This window comes from Plecotus auritus (genome assembly GCF_963455305.1).
Source record: "Plecotus auritus genome assembly, chromosome: 12".
NCBI lineage: Eukaryota > Metazoa > Chordata > Mammalia > Chiroptera > Vespertilionidae > Plecotus > Plecotus auritus.
Window position 1 is genome coordinate 22,163,474 of NC_137778.1, and position 21,118 is coordinate 22,184,591.

General features: G+C 37.6%; 1 protein-coding gene and 1 pseudogene across 3 annotated transcripts in view; both read left to right on the forward strand.

The window, feature by feature from the left end:
* The window catches only part of ABL2 (ABL proto-oncogene 2, non-receptor tyrosine kinase), a 101,654-nt gene that overhangs the window by 40,160 nt on the left and 40,376 nt on the right, over positions 1-21,118 (forward strand). The gene's annotated exons all lie outside the window — the stretch shown is intronic.
* Positions 19,345-19,867, forward strand: LOC308237199 (small ribosomal subunit protein uS10m-like; annotated as a pseudogene). Its single transcript has one exon. The product of its transcript is annotated as a small ribosomal subunit protein uS10m-like (transcript).

Below are 21,118 nucleotides of genomic sequence, written 5' to 3' on the forward strand. Positions count from 1 at the left end.
CCTGTTACTTCTCTAACAGCTTTCATTGGTTCTTAACCATCTTCAGGTCTACTAGTAAACTGCTTTGAAGAAAGTCCAATAAAGGCTTTCATAATCTGGTGCCTGCTAATTTCATACATGTTCTTTAGGCTCCAGCCATACTAAAATACATGTAGTTCTCTAAACATGGTCTGTGCCTGGCATGTAGTAGGTGGTCCAGAATTATTTCTTGAAGGAATGAATATGTATATTTCAGTTGTGCTTTTTTAACATACTAACATACTAGCTTTTATTCCATCACCAACTTGTGACTTTCCTTTAAGATTCAGGTCAAGGATTCTCTTTCAACAGGCCTTCTCTGCTTTTGTCTATTATTAGTAGTCACTGTTGCTCTATAATGCCAAAATATTCAGGCTACATATCTGTATATAATAGCTGACTTTTTTGTTTCTTTCATTAGTATGTGAGTTTCTTTTATTTAAAAAAATATTTTTATTGATTTCAGAGAGGAAGGGAGAGGGAGGGAGAGATAGAAACATCAATGATGAGAATCATTGATCAGCTGCCTCCTGTACGCCCCACATTGAGGATTGAGTCCACAACCCAGGCATGTGTCCTGCCTGACTGGGAGTTGAACCCTGACCTCCTGGTGCATAGGTTGACACTATACCACTGAGCCATGCCAGCTGGGCAGTATGTGAGGTTTTTGAGGGCCAGGGGCCATGTCTTATTTACCTTAGTACCCCCTAGCTCTTGGCCTACTCTCTTTTTGTATTACAGAAAGCCTTTAAGGTAGCTGTTGCTCTTATTTCTTAATGTTACATTATGAAATATTTATATATTGAATATTCCTGGCTTTTAAAATTTCAATTCTTTCCCCCCCAAGGTAAAAATTGCTCAGATACTTGATTTGTGAAATAATCAGTATTCCAATGAGTATATATAAGTCATGATTAGTATATGATTGGTTATTATGGGATTGGGATATTGTGTAGGAAGATTAGAATTGCAGACTTCATCCTCGTGAATGAATTATCTGAGCCCTTTAAATAGTTGAACAAGATTATGTAAGCCTTATCCTTCTAGTTAAATACATCTGAGTTAGCAGATTTTAAATTGACAACTCATTAAATTGTTCCTACTTAATATGTACTTGTTATTAATGTGTTACTAACACAAAAGTTCTGTCATCTTGGTATTTCTTTGAATTAATGACTTAGTGGGTGATACATTATTTGTTCCTATGAGAAGACTTGATTTTAGATGTTTTGACTCTTCCTAATTTCAGTTGTGAAATCACTTAGGTGAAACAATAGTCTAGGAAACTGTAAGCATACTAAAAATGTCTTTTTTGGCATGAATCTAAGTACTGTAAAGATTTATTATATAAACAGCAATTGTGTGAAGACCAAAATTTATTTAGATTTATTTAAATACATTTTAAAATTTAAAATTAGGGTGTGGTATCGAAGACATCTCTGATCACTTTTTTTTCAAGTGTAGGCCAGCTCTTCCATGTCAGAGCTTCCTGCCTACAGTAGATCAGCTTTTGTGGGATTTGCTTTAAAAAATTTTTGTATCGTTATAAAAAAAATAACAGAATTGGCTATTTTAACTGTTTTTAACTCTATAAATCAGTGGCATTAACCATGTTCACAGTGTAATGTCCCCAGGAAGCAATAACTCCTCCTTCCTCACTCCTCATGATCTCTGATAACCTCAATTCTACTTTGTTTTTATGAATTTGCCTATTCTAAATATTTCATATAAGTGTAACTATACAATATTTGTCTTTTAATACCTATTTTATTTCATTTAGCATAATGTTTTCAAGGTTTATCATGTAGCAGAACTTCATTCCTTTTTATGGCTGCATAATATTCTATTGTAGGTATATACCACATTTTATCTGTTCATTTCTTGGTAGATTTTTGGGGTGTTCCTACCTTGTGGTTATTGGAAATAATGCTACTTTGAACATTGCATATAAGTATCTCTTTGAATCCTTGCTTTTCATTCTATTGAGTATATACTTGGGAGTAAAATTGCTGAGTCATATGATAATTTTATGTTTATATTTTTGAGGAACCACCAAATTATTTTCTGCAGGGGCTGTACCATTTTACATCCCCCATCTAAAATATACTGGGGCCCTGACTGGTTTGGCTCAGTGGATAGAGCGTCGGCCTGCGGACTCAAGGGTCCCTGGTTCGATTCCGGTCAGGGGCATGTGCCTTGGTTGCGGGCACATCCCCAGTGGGGAGTGTGCAGGAGGCAGCTGGTCAATGGTTCTCTCTCATCGATGTTTCTAACTCTCTATCCCTTTCCCTTCCTCTCTGTAAAAAATCAATAAAATATATTAAAAATAAATAAATAAAATATACTGGGATTCATTCATAGGAAACAATTCTACCTACAAGATCTTAAGTTAAACATATATTACCTTGGATGAGTCTCTTAATCTCTCTTTGTATTTCAGTTATTTCACCCTTAAAAATGGAGCTTAAATTAGATAATAAAGTTTCTCCTGTCTCTAAAATTATATGTCTGACATTACAATTAATTGCCATATGTTTACATTTTCAGTTCTTTTGTCCTCCTCTTTTTTTAAAAGAGCAGTTTGACTACACAGTGGGAGGCAGAACCCCTGTATGCCTGGTGATGTGAGTATATTCGAGTCTCCAAATACTTTCTAAATCATACTTGCTGGATATGAGCCACTTTACAAAAGTTAATTACAGAATTTTCAGGTACATCTACATTGAGATATAAACTTTTATTAATTTGTACTCTATGGCTATAAAAATCATAACGGGAAGTTTTAAAATAGAAGTATATTTAATTGACATATGAACAAGAACTTAAGTTGGTATAAGCTTTAATACAGTTGTTACTTTCAGTAAAATTTTGACATGTTGGAACTTAAACCTTTTATTGCCACAATTTGTTTATTCCTTTCTATGTAATTATATCCTTGATGATACATATGTGTGTATGCACACACAAGTATAATTACGTAGCACCTACTTACATACCAGAATGTATTATACATAAAATGAGCAGGGAGGCCAGAAGTCTTGGATCTTGTGTTATGGACATTCTTTTTTTAAAAATATTTTTTTATTGATTTCAGAGAGGAAGGGAGAGGGAGAGAGAGAAACATCAATGATGAGAAAGAATCATTGATCGGCTGCCTCCTGCACACCCCCCACTGGGGATTGAGCCCGCAACCCAGGCATGTGCCCTTGACCGGAATAGAACCCAGGACCCTTCAGTCCGCAGGCGGACGCTCTATTCACTGAGCCAAACTAGCTAGGGCGACATTCTTCTTTAAAAATACATATTTTTATTTATTTCAGAGAGGAAGGGAGAGGAGAGAGAGAAACATCAATGATGAGAGAGAATCATTGATCGGCTACCTCAAGCACACCTCCAACTGAGGATTGAGCTCAAAACCCGGGCATGTGCTCTGACCAGGAATGGAACTTTGACTTCCTGGTTCATAGGTTGACGCTTAACCACTGAGCCATGCCAGCTGGATGTGGACATTCTATTAGAAGGTCATGATACCCCAATAGGCCATAATGGGTTAAGGAAAAGAAGTTTTAGTAGGAATTCTTCCTTTGGCTACTGATGATTGAACGGAGAGAGCTGAGTAGTCCTTATTCCCTGACCAAAAAGCCACTTTTAAGCTGGTTATGTAACCAGCCCAACTTTGCAAGAGATGGGCCACTGTATGTACTTAAGTATTTGAAAAGTTGATTTTAGCACCTACTGTTTTCCTGAAAATAAGATTTATGAAAGAGGTAACAGTTTTGGCCTATTCTTACCACTCTCAATGTATAAAAATTAAGTGAATTAATTGCTTTTAAGTTCAGGGCTTCTTATTCTGTTTATTGGGTTTCAGTGGATAAAGAAGTACAGTAGTAATAACTGATTACCCTTCTGAATTAGTCTTTAGTCCCAGGGCAAGATACTTCCAAAGACCGACAGTCTCCTTGAGGATGACTGTAGTTGGAAGGGGATGGTATGTCATGACTATTCTTGGAACTTGACTTGGCTCTTTCTGTGCTGCTTTGGCAAGAGCCAGAAGGGTTGGGTTGGATCTGAGGGCATCTTTGGAATAATCAAGATGCTTAGTATAGCAGCCCAGCTTGCAACTAGGACTCATTCCTCTTACAGGTTTTGTTTTTTAATCTCTTACAGCATTTTTAATCTTATTTTTCTTGTCAGTCACAGAAACCTACTCTTCATTAGTCTAGTCCACCTCTTCCTCTAGCTTGGGTGTTAAATTAAAGCTTATTTTTTTTCTGTTGAATTACTTACTAGTAAGTTTGATCATCAAAGTCAGAGTATACTTCTAAAAAATACTCAACTGCTTATATTTTTCATAGGATAGGAAATTGTAGCAACACTAAAAACTAAAACTGACTGCTGTTTATAACAACAACCTTATTACTTTTGTTTCCTTGAATAGCACTTGTCGAATCCAGGTATTTGCCTGTATCTCCCAATGTGACGTAGTCTTAGAACATTAAGAACTCTTTTATGCATATAGTTAAAAAGGAGTGATAATTTATTTGAATCAATTTTTTATAACCTCTTTTGATTGTAGAGACTGTGGTAAGAATTTGTCTAGCTTATAATCTCCTTTATTAATTTGCTTCATCATTCCCTTTCATCAGCCTTTATGTCTTACTGCCTAGGGCATGAGCTCACATTCCCATTTATTAGATGGTGGCATGCCAGACAGTAGTAAAACTTCCTAGGATATCTGTCTGCTAGGAGACTAAAATTAAGAGCTAGATGTTTATTACTTAAGTACTTCCATTTAAGGAGAATAGTTCCCCTCTCTCATCCCACTCCTCAAATAGCTAATTTATTTTCTTTAGGTAGCTTCAAACTTGTCTATTCTAATATTCTGAATAGGCCACCAGATATTTACTAAGCTTTTACTATTATGAAACATTCTTGGTAGTGGAAGTCTGGTCTTTACAGCTCCAAGGAACTGGTGGTGGTTTTTCTTTTCTGAGTCGACAAGGAACAGAAGACAAAATCAAGGGGTCCAGGGTAAGGAGCTAGTTGAACCATCTGTCAGACTGCTCTTTAGGGTTTCTCTGTGCCCAAAACCAAAACAAAACAATCTCTCCCCCTTCTTCCAATAAAATAAAAAAAACACTGTCTCTTATTCTTGAAATAAAAGGTGCTCTAAAGAATTTCACAGGGAGTAACAAAAGGTAAAGGCACTAAGAAGAGATCAGGGATAATATCCCTTTTATATTTTTTCATCATCTCCTTTTTGGTTATAACCAATAGAAAAATTGAGGGGTATAAAAGGACAGTTGTTAGAAGGTTTTAAGACCACACTGTGTGCCCTGGCTAGTGTTGCTCATTGGTTGGAGCGTTGGCCTGAGCACCAAAGGGTCTCTGGTTCGATTCCTGGTCAAGGGCACATACCTGGGTTGCATGTTCTCAGGGTGTGTCAGGAAGGCAACCAAGTGATGTCTCTCTCTTATATCAATGTCTGTCTTCCCCCCCCCACCAATCCCTCTCTTCCACTCTCTCCAAAAATCAATGGGAAAAATAGCCTTGGGTGAGGATGGAAAAAAAACAAAAACACTGTGGACTGAATGAAGTAATATTCATATATGTAATATATTTATTTCAAAGTATTTCAAACTGATTCTCAGGTAAACATAAAAGTGCAGGGAATTTCAGTGAGGAATATCAAAGAGGAACTAACTATAGTACTGGAAAAGCTTTGGGTTCATCATGTGTCTGTAAGTGCAGGGGGTGGTAAGCTTATTTCTTCAAGGTGAGGAGGTAGGAATAGGGGAATAATATGTTCCCAGAGTATGCAGGGAAGGGAAAGTCAAAGGGAGATAAAGGAAGAGAACCTGTTAGAAGTGGAGGGAGGTTCTGCATAGGCCAGTATATAAAAAAACGGATTGTTTTCTTCTTTACATAAAATTTTACATGAACATACACACACATTAAGGGGAAACTGTAATAAAAATGCTGGTTTACCAATACATATGAAACTTCTTTCCTTGCTTTAGTGTTGTTTTTGTTTCAGAAAGAGCCTTAAGTGTCATTGTAATTTTGTTGTCATTGTAATTTTAAAAAACAAACATTTGTTTTGCTTTTATATAGTTACATATCCAGTTGGTGTGCAGGTGTTATTCCTTTTCAGTTTGTTTGAATTAGTATCCAGATAAGACCTATTTATCACAATGATAATTAAATAATTGATATACTATTTAATAATACATAATATTTAATAATATATCTATTGACAATGATATATACCTTAAATCTCTGTTGATCTGTAGGTTTTCTGCCTTAACATACTGTTTTGTGCAAAGGAAAGTGTTATTATTTCTAAAAAGCCTTTGACCCTTTGTAGTTTAAAAAATTTTTTGCTATGTTATTCTAATTATATCAGCTATTTCTTAGAATATGCTTTCAAAATATTTACTGACGGTTTTGGAAGACGGCATATAGAAGTTATTTTTAATTGGAAAATTTCTTTATAACTTAAGATTTTTAATCCTATCTAATAAAAAAGTAATATGCAACTGACCGTAACTCTGCTACACCCACAAGCCACGCCCACGAGCCAATCAGGAGCGAGTATGCAAATTAACACAACCAAGTTGGCTGCGGCCACAGGGTGAGCAGGAGGCTTGGGTTTCCCTGGTGATGGAGGAAGCCAAGTTCCTGGCCTGCCCTGGCCTCTGCTGAAGGCTACAAAGTTTCTATTATAGAAGATAAATAAATCCCAGATACCAGGGCCTCTGCTTGGGTCGCCGGGGGGCGGGGCCAGCCTGCAAACGACCACAGGCCCCTCGCCCGGGCCACCCCATGCCCCAAGGGAACCCTTACCCTGATCCAGGACACCCTTCAGGGCATAACAGCCACCCCCAACCCTTGCACCAGGCCTCTAGCCTATCTAATAAAAGAGCAATATGCAAATTGACAGTCACTCCAACACACAAGATGGCTGCCCCCATGTGGACACAAGATGGCCGTCACAAGATGGCCAGCAGGGGAGGGCAGTTGGAAGGGACCAGGCCTGCAAGGGAGGGAAGTTGGGGGCGATCAAGCCAGCAGGGGAGGGCAGTTAGGGGTGATCCAGCTGGCAGAGGAGGGAAGTTGGGGGCAACTGGGCCTGTAGGGAAGGGCAGTTGGGAGGGTCTCAGGCCTGCAGGGGAGAGCAGTTGGGGGCAGACCAGGCCTGCAGGGGAGGGCAGTTAGGGGTGACCAGGTCTGCAGGGCAGGGCAGTTAGGGGTGACCAGGCCTGCAGGGGAGGGCAGTTAGGGGTGACCAGGTCTGCAGGGCAGGGCAGTTAGGGGTGACCAGACCTGCAGGGGAGGGCAGTTAGGGGCAATCAGGCTGGCAGGGGAATGGTTAGCGGGTGATCAGGCTGGCAGGCAGAAGTGGTTAGGGGCAATCAGGAAGGCAGGCAGGTGAGCAGTTGGGAGCCAGCAGTCCTGGATTGTGAGAGGGATGTCCGACTGCCCAGAAGGATCGGGCCTAAACAGGCAGTTGGACATCCCTTGAGGGGTCCCAGATTGGAGAGGGTGCAGGCTGGGCTGAGGGACACACACCCCCGTGCACAAATTTCGTGCACCGGGCCTCTAGTAGTTTTATAATGTCCAGCTGGGGCTTGTTATATCCATTGTTATTACAATGCAAAGTTCCCCATAATATTCTGGGTGGACATGTGTCTGACCCTGTTAATTCAGTATCTTCAGAAGAGATATGCTTGCTTTTTGGCTAAAGTTAAAATAGAGCTAACCCAAATGTATATCTAATAGGGATAGATAGAATAGGCTTTATGGCTTGATTTCAGGAACACCAGCAGTGTCCCTCTGCCTACTAGCTATTGCCTAAAATTCCTTGGGGGAATTTTTTAAACTGTGTAACCTATTTAGATGTAAGCATTATTATAATGTTGGGGGTGGGATTATTTGTACATTAGTTTTTGTACATTTACCTCTTTATAGAAGTTACAAATCAGATTATTTTTAAATTTTATAGCTTATCTTTAAATTCTAAGGCTCTAGATCACAATTGTGCTAGAGACCTTACCTGGAGAAGTAAACACCCTTAGGTCCTGTGTAGTTAAAATAAATGGAATCTGTTCTCTTCCCCCTATTACTATCCTCTAATCAAAGATAAAATTACTCCAGCTCTTTAGATAAGAAAATACTGACTTGGGACAATCTGCATGTGCAGGTATGTGTGCATACAGAGAGTCATAGGAGTATCACGAGGGGTTAAAATCCTTGGGATAGAAGAGGACAGATTCACCAGAGAGGTCAGGAAGGAGGGTGTACCAGCCCCTCAAGGCCCACTTCCCTAGGACCAGACCTAATTAAGGAGGTACCTTTCCTTGAAGTGTAGCATGTACCAACTTTCAATTTTCTTTGTTTTTTTTAACAATGCTGATAACCTGTTTATTATTTCTAATAAATATGAATTAATTTGCTTTTTTATTTTGCTGTGAATTATTTTGGGCTCCAGCTCTATGAATAGTTTTAGTGAGGAGAAAGGTATTTATTTGTGGTCTCTATTGGGATTCTTTTCTTTTCCTTGGAAATATAACAACTAGTAAGGAACATCTGTAAACAATGGTAGTTAAATTTGATGATTTTATTGTTCTTGTTCAGAAAAGAGAAAATAAATTATACAAGACTTTTCTGGGTACATGAAACATGACCATGAAAACTAATTCTTTCAAGTTGCATGGAGTTCCTTACAGAATTTTATTTCTATTTCTTTGTATTTAGGTGTAGCATAATTAAGTACCTGTTGTACTTTATGATAGTGTAAAATGAACTTACTCTAACCAAATCTGTAATTTAGATATTAAGCTCCTTGAGCAGTTTCTGTATCTTTTATCTTTTTTTTTTTTTTGTCCCCATAGTATCTAGCTAACAGTAAAACCATCCTGTTAGTACAGTCCAAAATGGGGTGTGGTATTAAAAGGTTAGTAAAATTGTCTGTGATTCTGCACAAATGGCCATTAGTTATAGAGCCAATAACTAATCGTATTATATCAGAACTATAATTCCTTAGATTCATAGGTACAGAAAACAGACTGACAACTGTCAGAGGGGAGAAGGGAATTGGGGGGCTGAGTGAAAGGTAAAGGGATTAAGAGAAGAAACATCATGGACACAGACCACAGTATGAAGATTACAAGAGGGAAAGGAGGCGTGGGTTGGGGAAGAAGGTAGAAGAAGGTAACTGGGGCATAAATGGTGATGAAAGATACTTGACTTTGGATGGTGAACACACAATATACAGATGATATAGAACTGTATACTTAAAACCTATGTACTTTTATTAACGAATGTCACTCCAATTCAATAATTTTTTAACAGATCTATAGTCCTTTAAACAGAGTAGTTCAAATTTTTTGAATGATTGAGGGTTTCTGTTTTTATTAATTCATACTAATATAGATGATTTAAGTTCCCACTTTCTATTTCTTTGTTCTCAATTACAATTATGTTAGGAAATTGTATTGTGGGTGTTTTTTTTTATTCTTTTTGTTGTTTTTTAGAGAGAAAGGCATTATTTAATGTTTGGTCTTCATGACTAATGTCAAGTAAAAAATAATATTGACTAGGTGTTGACCTAAAAGGATTTGGGAAAAAGAAAGTGTTGCAACTCAGTGCATGCAAGTGTGGCAAGCCACATCCACACTCTGGCCTGCATGCCAAGATGGAGGGGTATTAATGGATGGGAAAAGGAAGTTCAGGGAAGGAGAAGCTAGAACCATAGAGCTTTATGATAAACATAGAGTTCTTCCTGGAGGGTTCTTGGGTGTAGGGTTCTTAACAATTAAGCCCTAGCTCCTCCCATAGGAATGTTATTTTAAAGTTCCATTAGTCTTTATCACTAAAGTCATCCACTTTTGTTACCAGGGTTTTCTATCGAGTTGGATAGGATTAAAACTGTGTTCTTAAATAATTCAATGAGAACCACTTTGGGTTATTTTCTATATTTGACTTTCCTTCCCTTTTTCATAACTGTTCATTTAAATCCCTTTTTGACTTTTGATGCCTCTCCTAGTGGTGGTAAGCTTGGTGTTTTGAGAAAGACTGGTTAAAATCTTTTTGTGTGCATAGGAGTTTATGCTTTTTGTATTAAAAGGTTAGTAAAATTGTCTGGTATACTTTGATGATTTTCATTTGGAATTGCTCTTTAGAAGTGATATTTAAGTCAACTTCCTCAGTAATTAAGGCAAACAGAAAATGGGAGAAATTTTAACTTGGAGATTTTTTAATGTTATCCAGTATAACCAAGCAAATCTATTTAAAGATAGTTTTCAGATGAAATTAGCCTATATCATTCTCTATGAGTATTGTGGAGAAACAAAGTCTTGGCTGCAAAGGACTCTGAGTCAATAAATACATTAACCAATTCAGTGTTGATTGACTTGAATATATTTCTTGGCCCACAGAGTAGATTTTACCATTGCTTATGGGATATTTTTAGCACTAGTCATATTATTAAATGAACTAAAATTTGGCTGAAAATTTGAAGCCTCAACTGAACTAGTAAGTCAGACTAGTTAGTGTAATATAACAATCATTTTCCAACTTTTTTATTCACATATTTTTTTTAAAGAACTTCTAAAAGACCTAGGTGAGACGAGAATGGAGGATGTTACTATAAAGAGGATAGCATGAGGGAGATTTATCATTTTTGTATCTTTTACAAACCGGTGGTGATTATACATATCTATACATGTATTAAAATTCATAGAACTTATGCCCTAAAATAAAATGGCTGTCTATTCTCTTGCATATGTTTTGGGTGATATCTGAAAGCTTTTTCATCACAAGTTTAAATCATTGTAAGTTATATATTTTCAGTATGTTATAGTGACATTTTTAAGTTAAAGTGTTATATCATTTAACAAAATGTGTCCAGGAATCTAAATACCACAGCCATTTATCATCTCATTATCCATTTTAAAATTACATGAACAGGCTCTTTGTTAACTCCTGGAAGTTGTAAATTATTCCTATTTTTAATGGGATTTATATTTGTTTCACTTCCCTCATAGAATTTATCCTAATATTGTATTTTATTGATTATTCAAATACCATAAGAAGGATGAGAAACCACCACACAAAGCCTGTTAAGTCTCCAATTCAAAATTGGCACATTGCCCACACTGGAAGAGTCACATGGCCAAGACCAACATCCATGGGGCAGGAAAATATACTTGCCCATTCTTAGGGGTAGGTAACTCCAGATTCTTTTGGTCAAGCATGTGGATCTATAAGCTATAACATGGAGAAGCTAAAAAATTGGGAACAATAATTCAACCTATCCTGTGCATTTTTAATGAGACATTTAATGATATATAATATGGATGATATGTAGTAGAATGAGACAGCAAAATAGAGATCTGAGGTAGAGGAGTTAGCCAGGCAAAGTAGGGGTGGGGACAATGGGCAGAAAATACTTGGGGCTGGGAGAACAATATTTGCGAAAATAAAAGGGTTTGGGGAACTATAGAGTTGAGTATGTCCAAAGTATAGGGTGAGAGGTCAGGTGTTTACTAAAAGAGAATTGGAAGGAGATTAGCCAAGTTCACTGCAAAAGAACCTTTTATGCCATGTGAGGGATATGAGATTTTAACTTCAGTGCACTGGGAAAATTATTGGAATGTTTTAATGTAGTCAGGTTTTCTTGTACTCTAGGAAAAAAAATCATTTTTTTAAAAAATATATTTTATTGATTTTTTACAGAGAGGAAGAGAGAGAGATAGAGAGTTAGAAACATCGATGAGAGAGAAACATCGATCAGCTGCCTCCTGCACACCCCCCACTGGGGATGCGCCCGCAACCAAGGTACATGCCCCTGACCGGAATCGAACCCGGGACCCTTCAGTCCGCAGGCCGACGCTCCATCCACTGAGCCAAACCGGTTTCGGCCTCATTTTTGTCTGTTGTTTAATATTAGATTGATGATGAGTTGATAAGTGAATATGTTGTTTTATTGCAACTAGAGAAGCTTTATTTAACTATTATCTCCATGACCTAGTATGTATTATACAGATAAGAGACCAATGAGGTGACCATTGTAAAAGCCCAGGTGAAGAATGAAAATGGCCTAAACTCTGGTAGTGGACTTAGGGCGGAAAAGAGATATTGTTGAGCCACAGAGAACTAGGTTGAACTGTTTTCAGCCATTGAGTACATTGGTCACATTCTCTCAATTATATATAATTTGAATATTAGAAAAGGACAGTTTTTTTTAATTAATATATGTCCTCAGTCTTTAATTTTATAGGACAGTGTGAATGTTAGCAGTGTATGTTAAAATGATTTGTAAATAGTAAAGTTTAATACAAATGCCAATTATTAATATTATGCAGGAAGTTCACTGAATTCCTTAGGAAAAGAATTGATAAGTGAATATGTTGTTTTATTGCAACGAGAGAAGCTTTATTTGACTATTATCTCCGTGACCTAGTGTGTATTGTACATATTTTCCATTTACCTATTTGTTCCCTTCCCTATAATCCGGAAAATTCAAAATACATATATATTTGTCTGGAAAAAAAAAACCCCAAACGTCTCTTGAAATTGTTACTGCTCTTTAACGCCTTCTGATTGCCAACAAGATAAATCTGAATTTCTTGGTGTGGCATTCAAGTTTCTCCAAGATCTGGTCCTTGCTTATGTCTCCTACTTTAACTTTCTTAGCACTTCATTTCATGCACACACCCCCTCCACACAAAAAACAAACAGAAACCCTGGTGCCATACTAATTCTTTTTTTCAGTTTCCAGAATATACTATGTAGTTTGCTGTCTAAAATTAATCACCTTTTACTTTTACCTATTTCAGATGGTTGATATAATAAAAATGACTTGTGTGTCTAAACTGGGGTGATACATGAGGGCCAGATTTCATTTTTTCAGTTTACTGATATACCTCTGGTGCTTGTTACATAGTGCTTGGCACAAAGTGGGTGTTCAATAAATATTTGAATAGTTAATACATTGATGAATTATTATTGAGAGTTAGGCATTTTAGAATTTCCTGTAGATTGAGATATTTTGTTTATGTCCACACACATTCACATACATTCCATGCCCAGAAACATGTGTATGTGTGCAGTTGTTGCATGCTTCCATAGAGTCAGTGAAACAGCTGACTGCTTGGATTACAGAGGATTGTATTGTAGATCTTTAGGAATGATCGAGGTTTTTTTGTGAGTCCCTCCGTAGGAATGTCAGTTCTGAACTTGTATTGAAGTCATTGTACCAGGTGCTAGTCTCATTGACTTTGGGAATTCCCTGAGGAAAAGAGGACTGGCACATTCCTTTCATCCCTTAGATATTTTATTATCTTTTGCCTGAACAACATAGGCAATGATGTGTTTCTGCTAAGATGCAAAGATCTTGGAATGCTGAATTCCACAAATTTTATCTGTTTAGGAAGGATTTTAGTTTCCTCTAAACTTGTGTCACAATTCTGAACAGAACAGTGTTTATATATAAATTAAATGTAGAAATTTCAGGTTCTGAAGTTAAGCTGCAAATTCTCATTTGTAGGTATTACTAAAATTTAGTGTTCTGTGATGATATACTTATGGCATGACTTCTTAAAATTAAATTTATTGGGGTGACATTGGTTAATAAAATTATATAGGTTTCAAGTGTACATTTCTATAATACATCATCTGTATACCGCATTGTGTGCCTACCACCCAAAGTCAAATCATCTTCTGTCACCATATATTTAGTCCCCTTAAATTTCCCCCACCCGCCTTCCCTCTGGTAACCACCATGTTGTTGTCTGTGTCTATGTGTTTCATTCTAGCAAATAGAATATAACAATACATAAAAAAAAAAATAATCCATCACAATCAAGTTGGTTCATTCCAGGGGCATTCCCTGGAATACTAGTCTATCGATGCTCTGTGGAAAGAGACTCGGAGAAAAGAAATCTGAGATATGCTCATGCTGTACCTACCTTTTGGAGGGCTACTCTGAACATGACCATATCAATGACTCTAATAAGTTAGACATTCTTTGTTGTGGGGCTTTTATTCAGCATTTTCCCATTTTATTTAACTATGGAATACTTGGCCTGTGACATCTACTAACCTATTTTATGGAATATACTTTGGGAAATACTGGCTTAACTTGTTTCCCAAAATAGTGTGGCACATGATAAGTCTTTATAAGCATTTAAAACTATATTAACTCTTGAGTTGGGTTATATAGCCGGTCATATTCTTCTCTTTAAAAAATGTTCTCTTTTTGTAACTCCTTATCCCCATTTCTAAGGACATTCTAGGCAGTAGTTTGAAAGTTTGATTACTAGACCAGTAGCATCAGTATCACCTCTGAGTGAGATGAGAAATACAAATTCTTGGTTACCACCCTAGGTCAACTGAATAAAAAACCTGGAGTGAGGCCCTATAATGTGTTTTTTAACAGGTGCTTCAGGTGATTCGTGTGTATACTAGTGTTGGAGAACCCACTTTAGGGAATCATTCAGTTTGGGGTTTTATTAGCAGAGCACCAAAATCTGAGAAGGTTTGGATCATCTAGGTCTGACTAGGATTAATCAGAATACTTTTCTGTACTATCTGTTGATGCTGAAAACTTTGTAAAACACATTAGAACACTAATACAACAGTTGGACACATTTTATTGCCTTAATAGTTTTACAGTTTCTGGTTGTGAAATGAATTCATTGGGAAGCCACCAGGAGTTGAGAAGGTAGAGAGGGAAAGGAAAGGAAACATAAGAATGCATCATATGTAGTAAAAATATGCTTTACAATTCTATTTCATAATGTACATGTTTGTATGCAAGCATATATTTTTCTTACTGTGGGTTATGGGTTGGGGGCATATAAAAGGAAGCAGATCTGTTGTAGAGGAATGAACACTGGATTCAAAGTATGAAAACAGGTTTGAGTACCACTCAGTTATGACTTTTGTCAAAGCTCTATATATCGTAGGATTGTTGTAAAGATTAAATAGGCAGTTCTCAACTGGGGGCGAATTGCTCTCCAGAGGACATTTGACAACCTTTGAGACATTTTTGGTCATCACAGTTGGGGATGAGGTGCTATTTGCATTTAGTGGGTAGAGGCTAAGGGTGCTGCTAACCATACTACAGTGCACAGATCAGCTCCCCAAAACAAAGAATTACCTAACCCAAATGTCAGTAGTGTCATAGTTGAGGAACCCTGGATTTAAATGATTACACTTGAAAAGTTGCCATATATACAAAGGTATATATTTGTTTTATTATTAAGAATATAATTTAAAAAATATATAATTTAAATATTTTAAAAAGACTTGCATCTCAGTATTATGTTTCAAAGATGAATTTTTATCATAAAACTAGAGGCTTGATGCAGGAAGATTCGTGCAAGAATGGGCCTTCCTTCCCCTGGCTGCCAGCACCGCCTTCGCTCTGGCCAGAGCTGCCTTTCTGCTTTCCCATGCTGCCCAGAGGCCCAGAGCGGCTGGGGTGGTGCAGAACGCCTGCGTCATTGCCATGGTGACGATGCAAGTGTCCCGCCCAGCCCTCAGCTGCTTGGCGCCTGCGTATGCAAATTAACCCACAATCTTTGTTGGGTTAATTTACATACTCACTCCTGATTGGCTGGTGGGCATCGTGAAGGTACGCTCAATTAGCATGTTACTCTTTTATTATTGTAGATATAGCATATAGGGCAGATGAAGGAAATTGGAGCAAATCTGTATGATCTTGGGTTATTTACCTGACAGGTTTATTATGAGAATTAAATAATTAGAAATGTACTAATTATATTCATCTAATATGATAATTAGGTATATACTGATACATGTTCTAAAAGTCTAGTATTCAATTTAAGTAGTGTTTTGATATATATAGGAATGGTGCATAAGAGTATTTGTATAAGAAATGATTTGCATCAATACAAGCAGCTTCAGAGAAGCCTGTATCTAAATACATTAATTTAGTCCAGATTATTTGAGAGATTAATATAAATCTGTTAGTCTGTGTTAGCCAAGTATAAAAAAAAGTGTAGCTACCCAGGACTTTTAATCAGAATTCAAATTTGTGGAACAATCTATCAGTACATTCCCTTTCCTGTCTTTCTTTTAAACTTTTGTTTATCTACATACACACAGGACAAGCTCATCCAGTCTTAGGACCTTAAATATTTGTTGTTGTTGATGATTCCCAAATTTATGTCTCTGGTCAAAACTTCTCTGAATTCAGACTCTTAAATTCAGCTGTTAATGCCACATCTTCCTTTGGATGTGTAATAGGTTTCTTAAGCTTAATATATCCAAAATGGAGCTAACTAACTAAATGGGGTTGCTGTACACCCTTTAAACTATTCCTCTGGTCTCCACCTAATTTTTTTTCTGTCCTGTGATTTTTACCCCACATCATAAATTAGGCCAGTGCTAATGGCGAACTTTACTATGAGACATAGTACACATAGTCATGTGAATACATAGTATTCACATAGTACTTATAGTTCTGTGTATTCACAGTTTGATACTGACAGATATAGTAAAAATAACTTTAATATAGAGTTTTATTAACTAAGATATATCATTACAACTTTTCAGTAATTTTGCAATTTCAGTGATAGTTTTAAGCTGGAGAGAAATAGAGGATTCAGCAATGAAGTAACGGATTGAATGCTGAGTTTTTTATATATTATTTGAACAAAAAATGTGTATTAATATGAATCTTAACCAAAAGAATTTTGTAATTTGAAGTATGGTTTTTTTCTTATTACCTCTAACACTTACGCTGTAGGGAGAATTCTGTTGCTTTGGATAGCCAGCAGTCTCTGAAATAAGGGTAATGAATAAGGTCTTTGTTTCCCTTAGTTAAGTCAATTGGAAATATGTGAGTTCAGCCAGCAGGAAATAGCTTGTAGCCAGGACTCAAGTATAGGGAGTGTAGTATATATACACATGGACATGTCACTTCATAGATACTGTGAAACTAGCTCCATGGGTCTAAAACAGGAAAAACCAGCCTTTTGATTTTTAGCATCACATGAAAGCATTGTTATGTTGCTAAGTTATTTGCAGGACAGTGACGTGCATCCTGAAGGGTAAGGTTAGAGAACCTTTAGAACTGTAAGAAATACCTCCTACTGCATACCCACATGTACATTACTTTTTGTGTGTGAGATGTTTGTGAGGTGAGTCATATACTTAGGAAAGACTTTTGTCTGCTCATCCTTGGAGGAGAAATCAAAAGGAAAGACAGTCTATTTTGTTTTGATCTAAATAAGATTGTTCAAAGAAGAGATGAAAGTTGTACAGTTAATTAGAGAAAAGATTATTTGTTATGCATTCTAAGTTCTGGCATGACCTATACAAATTTTTAAAACTCTGAATCATTGTGCATTAATTCTGGAAAAATGTGTGATTACTCAGCTGCCGGGAGTAAATGATTAAATTTCCAGTCCTGTGATGAATGGACTGGTTGGTAAGCACATATTTAACATTCTGATTAGTTTCTTAGATTTGACTCTTCAATATTATCCTATGTATGAACAGATGGATCAAGGTCATTTCACTTGGGGAGCCTGGCTGTCTTCAGATTCCTTTGCAGAAGGTAAAAAAGGGACTTTCCTCAGTGTTTTGTACTACTCTCTTGAAAAAGGGAGGCAGCCTGAACTAGTGAAAGGAGCATAGGCTTTGTGTGAGACAAGACCTAGAGTTTTGAATCCTGGCTTTACCAACTCGTCAAGTTATTTAATATTTCTGAGCATTTGTATATTAGTTCTTCGGGGCTGTAGATAATGATATTATAATGATAACATATCAGTAGGAAGACTTTGAGTCCAAAGTCTTATATCTGTGGTTTTGTAATTAGAGAAAGCTCCCACTCTAACAGGAGCAAATGAGCCCTTTAAGTGTTTGGAGGTTTTGGATGGGTATGGAGCACACAGTCTCAGCCAGAGTGACAACTTGTTTACTGGTTTGTGACCCTCCAAAGCTCAATGCTACTCTACAAAATCTCATCCTTTTGGATTTAATTTCTTTTGTTAGGGAAAATTTGAATTAAATTAAAATCAGTAAATTAAATTTATTTAGATTAGTTTAAGTTAAATTTAATTCTCAGAGTAGTGTTATGATCCCTAAAGTTAGTACACACTTTGCTTAATCCAATAAATCTTTATTAAGCAGCTTTGGACTCTGCCATTCACAAAGTGTGGTGTCATTTGTTAAGTTATTTAAATATCTGAGTGGACAATTTTTATTTGTAAAACAGGGAAAAAATGGTTCAGTGCATTATGGAGTCCTTAAATGAGATTATATGCATGCAAAATGCTTAGTGGAGACCTTGACATTATAACTGAGAACTTTAGTTCTTTCTGTATAATCTGAAAGGGGTGCTAAATCCATTAAAAGGTAAGGATAAATTTATTGGGCTCAAGTTGAAGATTTGTATGGCTAAAATAAGTCAGATACTGTAAAAGCCTATATATACACTAGTAAAAGCCTAATATGCAAGTTGTCCCCATGGGAGTTTGATAGGGAGACTGATCACTTGCTATGACATGCGCTGACCACCAGGGGGTGGCGTGGAACTAAAGAAGGCCCCGCCGGCAGCCGGGGAAGGGAGGCCCTGGCCAGCAGGCGGCAGCTGACAGCTGGGGAAGAGAGGCCCCACTCAGCAGCCGTCAGCCAGCAGCCGGGGAAGGGAGGCCCTGGCTGGCAGCCAGAAGGCCCCGATTGGCCTTAATTGCCGGCCAGGCCTAGGGACCCTACCTGTGCACAAATTTCATGCACTGGGTTTCTAGTTAAAAATAAGCAACTGAAGGATCCTGGGACGCCTACGGCAACATGGTGGCGCGAGCTGCGCTGGGGGTCCTGTGCCTGCGTCTCTGGCAGGAAAGCTTAAAGGAAAAACAGATGGCAAATTAAATATATATAGTACCATAGTACCATGTTTCCTACAACTAGAAGTTTTGATCCACTAGGGGGAGCTGACAGTAAAGGATTTGGAAAAGCTGGATTGTTGAGTTATGAGGCACAGTAATGGTGTAAAATGGATGGTTCGAGGGATTTTTCTGTAAACAGTTCTAAGAGCAGTATACCCAAATATGGTGGCTTTTGCCGAAACCGGTTTGGCTCAGTGGATAGAGCGTCGGCCTGCGGACTGAAGGGTCCCGGGTTCGATTCCAGTCAAGGGCATGTACCTGGGTTGCGGGCACATCCCCAGTGGGAGGTGTGCAGGAGGCAGCTGATCGATGTTTCTCTCTCATCGATGTTTCTAGCTCTCTATCCCTCTCCCTTCCTCCCTGTAAAAAATCAATAAAATATATTTAAAAAAAAAAAAATGGTGGCTTTCTTCTCAGTTCCAGGATGAAGTGGGTACAGTTTTCAAACCTACATGTTGATGTTCCCAAGGGTTTGACCAAGCCTGCGATAACTATTTCTGATGAACCAGACACTTTATATAAGCGCCTGTCAGTTTTAGTAAAAGGCCATGGTAAGGCTGTGTTGGACAGTTATGAATATTTCGCCGTGCTTGCTGCTCAAGAACTTGGTATCTCTTTTGAAGTACATGAACCTCCAAGGAAAATAGAGCGATTTACTCTTCCTCAAATCAGTGCATATTTTCAAGAAGCACAGAGTTCAGTATAAACTGAGAACACTTTACTGATGCTTAGAGCTAAAACATCTAACTGGAAGTACAGCAGATGTCTACTTGGTATACATTCAGCGAAACTTACCTGAAGGAGTTGCCATGGAAATTACAAAGACAAAATTAGAACAGTTACCAGAACACATCAAGGAGCCAATCTGGGAAAAGATAGCAGAGGAAAAGGAAGAAAGCTGGTCATCAAGTCTCAGAGACTAGTTGTGTGGGCTTTTGAATGAGGGTGGGCCAGCCATGTGGACTGAAGTGGAGCGTGCTGCCAGTTGAGATGGTTCTCTGTTGAGTCCACATGTCCTGATCATGGGCAGCAGGGATGGAGCATTAAGGATACAATGGACTGTAGTGAAAGAACCACTTTATCTGTCTTGTATACGTGTCATCATTTCAGTTCTGATTTTACCAAATGTGAGTAAACCATTTTGACCACTAAAAAAAAAGCAACTGAAGAAACTCCAAAATATTGCAAGATTAATTCTCTTTAGGTCGTTAGTAATCGTAGTTAATGGCCTTTCTTCTTAGCTTGGATGCACTCTCAGTTTGAGTGTATCACCCAACAATCAAAATGGCATTTTAATCACTACTATGTTTGGTATATCTCTTTGTCTATTTAATTCCTGTATTATCTTTTAAATGGTAGTTCAAGTTCTTAGATTCTCCTTGGATCTGACTTCTCTGACCATTTCTGATTAAGTAATCTCTTTGCCTAAAACAGCAACTGTTGTACTAAACCAAGACAGCTTCTATAGTGTATTTACTATAATTATTACTTCCTTTTTTGTCTTTTTTCCTCTAATAAGATGAAGTTTCTACAAGTACAGAATCATTATGCCTCTCTGTCCAATAAAACCCAGCAAAGTGCTTTGCTAATAAATAATGATTAGTAAAAAGGATTGCTAATTTAATAACTCTGAGACTTCCTGTCACAAAATAAAAAAACTGGCCCGGCCAGCATGGCTCGGTGGTTGAGCGTCAACCTAGGAACCAGGAGGTCACCGTTTGATTCCTGGTCAGGGCACATGCCCAGATTGCAGGCTCGATCCCCGGTAGGGCGTGTGAAGGAGGCAGCCGATGAATGATTCTCATCGTTGATGTTCCTCTCTCTCTCTCTTTCTTTCTCTCCCCCCCTCCTTCCTCCCTCCCTTTCTAAAATGAATAAAAATATATACTTAAAAAAATAAAAAAGCTATAATGGCATCTCTTCCATTTCTCTACACCAGTGTTTCTCTTGGATTTAAAAAAGCTTATTAACTTTAGGGATCTTTTTGTAATGAGGGGCCAGTATTTGTTCCTAAAGCCTTGAGCTCACAAAAGGAAAGGTAAAGTGGTGAATGCTGAGAGTCAAGTATCATAATGATGCTCTCCTTTCTTCTTAGAATTCTTGCCAGCTGCTGTGTTGGGAGAGTGAGCAGCAAGGGTTAGTAATAGGCAGGGACATGGCAGCTGCCACCTTAG